The sequence below is a fragment of the Canis aureus genome, chromosome 22 (assembly GCF_053574225.1).
Source record: "Canis aureus isolate CA01 chromosome 22, VMU_Caureus_v.1.0, whole genome shotgun sequence".
NCBI classification, from domain to species: domain Eukaryota; kingdom Metazoa; phylum Chordata; class Mammalia; order Carnivora; family Canidae; genus Canis; species Canis aureus.
In genome coordinates this window covers 27,902,887-27,908,315 of record NC_135632.1, presented here as the reverse complement: position 1 = coordinate 27,908,315, position 5,429 = coordinate 27,902,887, and positions in this window count along the sequence as shown.

Sequence of the window (5,429 nt, the reverse complement as noted above, 5' to 3'; positions counted from 1 at the left end):
TTTAAGAAAGACTTCATTTATCAAGTTCAGAAATATATTCTCCGTAATTACTTTAAAATGTTATATTTTGTCACATAGTTTTTCAGAGACAATATCCCAAAGGTAGTTGCCAATGGTAGCCTTTTTTGTGAAGTGTTTTTATAGGACCAGGTTTGCAGAGGGAGAACAGGGAAATCCTGGTATAGGTTTATAATTTCTTTTCTACAAAAATGATGTAGTAGGAAAATGTCAAAGATTTTCAATTCCAGGGGATCCCCTGGGTGGCTCAGTGATTTGGCACCTGCCTTTGGCCCAGGGTGTGATCCTGGAGTCACCAGATTGAGTCCTGCATGGGCCTCCCTGCATGGAGCCTGCTTCTTCCTCTGCCTGTGTCTCTGCCTCTCTCTCTGTGTGTGTCTCTCATGAATAAATAAATAAATAGAATCTTTTAAAAAAAATTCAATTCCATCAAATTGTTAAGGTTTAATCTTTAGGGAATAATTTACTGTAAGGAGTGCTAGATAGGTGTTTGATTTTATTTATTTATAAAGGATCCTAAATCCATACATTTTGTTAAGCTGCCTTATTTCTACTAATTTATTCATTATTTTTGGAAATTTTTCTATATTGGAGTCATATCCTTTTTTGAAAACAACAATTTTGTTTGTCCATGGTGCTTACCTTCTAATCCTTTAGTTTGTTTTATTCCACTGGCTAGGAATTGAAATTCAGGCTTGAATAAAGTTGGTGGATAGAGGGCATTCTTATGTTGTTCCTTATTTTAGATGAATACTCTCACCATTAAGAGACATATTTACTTAACCTTTTCAGTGATAGCATTTATCAGCTTCAACTACAATTATATTCCTATTTGCTAAGAGAATGTTTAGTCATTATTGAATGCTGAAATTCATCAAATGCTTGTTTTGTATATATTAGAAAGACCATCTATATATGTATATGTTATCTATATATATATAGATCTATAAATATATATGTATATGTTATATATATATATATTTATCTATAAATATATATGTATATATATTTATATATATATAAATGTATATATACATTTTAAGAATCTTTTCATGGTGTAATTTATATTTACACATTTTTCTAATGTTATAAAGTCCTTATATAAATGTGATCAATTCAATCTGGTCATGATGTATTATCTTTTTACATGCTTCTTGAATCATTTTGGCCAAGTATTGTTTTAAAATTTTTTTTATCTGGGACGCCTGAGTGGCTCAGTGGTTGAGCATCTGCCTTCAACCCAGGGCATGATCCTGAAGACCCGGGATCCAGTTCTGCATCCGGCTCCCCGCATGGACCCTGCTTCTCTCTCTCTGTGTCTCTCATGAATAAATAAATAAAATCTTTAATAAATAAATAAAAGTTTTTAAATCTATGTTCACATATAAAAATGACTTATCTCTTTGTTCTCCTTTGTGTAGTTTTGATATTAAATCTTTACTAGATTCATAAATTGAATTAGAAATATTTGCCTTCTCCTCCATATTTTGGAAAGTTTGGGGTAAATTTGGAATTACTGTTTTTGAAAGTTTGTAGACTTGCTTAAAAAACCATCTTGGACGAGCATTTTCTTATAGAAATATTTTAACTACTGATTAATCTCTTCAGAGGATTGGCTTATACAGACTTTCTAAATCTTATTGAGAAAGTTGAGAACATTACATTTTTCTAGAAATTCTCACGTTTTATCTAAGGTTTAAATTTACTGCTAGCGTGTAGGAGTGCTTTGCTTGCTTAAAGAGAATGTGTTTTCTTTTATTGCAATAAAAGAAACAAGCCCAGAATCACAAATTTTCTTGTTGTCCTTTTCAGATAGTCTAGCTTTACTAATTTTTTGGCCATTTGGGACAGGTATATTGAAACATCACATTATTATCATGGATATGTAATTTTCTTTCTTGTTGCCATCTTATTTTGAGATATTTAGTGATGCATAGACATTTAGATTTTTTATCTTCCTGGAAAATTGAAACTTTAGTCCAAGAGTAGGCCCCTTTCCCTGGCATTGCTCTCATCTAATGGCTTTATTGGTAAGTAGAATTCTAACCTGCTCTCAAGATTTCCTGCCCTTGCTGTACACACCCTGCACAATTCCCAGGACTGGGCATTTGATGGCTTTTACCCCATGATTATGTTATGTTACATTTGGCCTTGAAAAAGAGAGGTGAGAGATGAGAGATGATCTGGGTGGGTCTAACTTAATCACACAGCTTTTTCAAAGCAGAGGTTTCTCTGACTGGGAGCAGAAGCAGAAGCCAGAGAGATTTAAAGCATCAGAGAGATTTTTTGTAAGAGAAATTCTCTGTTGCTGAGATGGGAGGCACTCCTGGTCAAGGACCTGAAAGTGGCCTCTAAAAGCTGAAAATGATCCCTGGATAACAGCCAGCAAAACAATAGAAATCTCAATAACAAGGAAACAAATTCTGCCAACAAGCAGAAGATGCCTTCAGCAAAGCCCTTCCAGTCAAGACTCTAGATGGAGATGCAACTTGCTGATAACTATGACACCCTAAACACAGAGCCTAACCATGCTGTGCCAGACTTCTGATCCATGGAAACTATGAGATAATAAATTGGTGTTTTTGTTTTGTTTTGTTTAAGCCTGAGTTTGTGACAATTTGTTACATGGCAATGGAAAACTAATATACTCTCTTGATTGATCCGCAGGATTTTTTTTTTTTGTCTTAGCATCTATTTCGTTTGTTACTATTATAATATTTTGGGTGTATATTTTCCATCTCTTTGTTTTCAGCTTTACCATATTCTTGTATTTTGAATGTTATTTTGAAAGCAGTGTGTACTGAATTTTTAAATTTCGAACTGAAATTCTTTTTCTTTTAACTTGAGAATTTTATCCAAATACATTTATTGTAATTACTAATGTGTTTGAATTTGGATCTACCATATTCTGTGCTTTTTAAATGCTTACTTGTCCTTTTATCATTTATTTTTTTTAAGATTTTATTTATTTATTCATGAGAGACAGAGAGAGAGAGAGAGAGGCAGAGACACAGAGGGAGAAACAGGCTCCATGCAGGGATCCTGACATGAGACTCGATCCCATGGTCTCCAGGATCAGGCCCTGGACTGAAGGTGGTGCTAAACTGCTGAGCCACTTGGGGTTCCCCCTTTCCTTCCTTTAAAGAAATTATGATTTAGCATTTGCTTTTTATTTTGTTTGTTTCTTATTAAATGTTTCCTCCTTTTTTGGATTGGAAGCTATATACTTTAATTCTATTCTTTTAGTGGTTACCCTTGAAATTTTACTATGCATAGTTAACAAAAATATGGGACTCACCATGAATTTTCATATCATTCCTGTATAAAAATGAAAAATTTCCTATATTGCTTCAATTCTCACCAGAGTGAGAAGCTTCCCAGTGATTCTTTGCCTTCTCACTTCACCGTATCTGATGTTTTCCTATTCTTCTCACCTGTGCTCTGTCTATACTGATGTCATTTTATACAACAGGATTCAGATTTCAGAATTCTTGCTTGTTATGCACCACTGGTGCATTCTTGTGATTCTAATTCATAAGAACAAGAATTACTTATTCTGCTTAGGCTTTACTTTACTCATCTCAAAAATGGGGATAATAAAATCATAGCTTATTGGGGGGGTTTTGAGGGATAAATAAAATAATATATGTATAGTACTTAGATAAATGCTTAGAGCTCAATAAAATCATTGTTTTTATTCAGTATTAATTTTCCTTTTTGTATTGTAATTTCCTTTGCTGGTACAATTTTTTTCCCCTCTTTTAAGAGTATCTGTGTGTTTCTGTTTCTGTGTTCATATCATATTCCATCTTGTCTTACTAAATTATATCCTCAAATTAGTCAGCCTATTAGGGGCCTTTATGTATAGGATTTAGAGTGTGAAGGCTATCTTAGTCAAGTGGAAAGTGGTCTCTAGGGAATTCCATTCTGTATGTTCTCATAATACTTTTGAATATAACGTGCCATGGAATGAGTGAGCAGAAATAAATAACAAGCGTAAAGAAAGTATTATCACCATTAGCAGATAAGAAGGACAGGGCAGCTTTAGTAAGCTTATGCAAATTGGATACAATATAATTTTTAACCTATGTATTTGGACTTAAGTAAAAGCCAAGTGGAGAGCACTGCTCCAAAATAGGCTTTCAAAAAAGGCTCATGAGATTTTAGTCGCTTTCTAAATTTGACCATGAATGCTTATACCTTTTAATTTAGTGGACTTGAAATGCTTGGCTTCCAAGTAACATGTTGTAAGAAGGTTATTTCTGGACCTTCTCCACATGTAATGTATAAAATTAGCATCCTTCGTTGGCAACTGAACCTTTTTGTTTTAAAGCTAACCCAACTCATCAGATTGTTATAAGTGAAGACTAATTAAATGTTCTTCTGCTTCCAGTTTGAACTCTTTATTGGCACACACTCCTAGAGGTCAAATTTGAGTGGCATCAGTCAAATAATCCGTCAGGAGTATTACAACTGCAAAGAAGCACATACAGTTTAAACAACAACAGTAGAATTACTGCTTTACGATCACAGTAAAGCCACAATGTGATTATAATGGTTGATCCTCAAAGATTCAACCTAATGTAAAAAGAAGGAAGTCTGTTTAAAGGATATCTCAGATCCTCTCATTTCTATCTTTGCTGAAGTTGAGCAGCTATAGTTGAAGCAGCCAAATGTCTGCCTTCCACAAGAACAATGAAAAACACTCCCATCATTGCCAAGATAGCTAGAACCCATGCGGGTGGAGAGGCTGATGCTGTTAAAAAGCATGCAAAATGTCGCTAAACAACAGCATAAAGAGGCCTCCACTGCCAGGGGCAGGCAGGAGAGTTCTTTGAAGACCAACAGACACACAGAAAACTACATTGTTTTCATTTTTCAAAGAACTGGGAACATTACAGGCAGGGAAATGTTGACTGTGGAAATAGACAAGCTATATAAAAAGATTTCAGTATTTCTCCCTTCAAAAAGTTCCACCCAAAAGAGAAGATTGAATCATCTTACAGCAAGACCTCATGAAGACAATCTGTGGGGTGCTTGAGGAGGAGAGGCACATAAAGAAGCTGTGCTTGTTTTGTTTTTAGAAATCTATATAGTATAGGTGCCTCCACTCCAAAGCACTTAAAAAAACAGATTTTACTTACTTATTTTTAAAGAGAGATAGAGAAGGCGAGTGGGGTGGTGGTGGTGGTGGTAGTGGTGGTGGTGGTGGTGGTTGTGTGCAGAGAGAGAGTGAGAGAATCCCAAGCAGACTCTGCACAGAGCATGGAGACCCATGGGAGGATGGATCCCAGGACTCTGACATCATAACCTGAGCTGAAAGAGTCCAACGGTCAACCAACTAAGCCACCCAGGTACCCCTACTCCAAAGCACTTTGAATTATTAACTGTATTTAATTATTCTCCCCAAC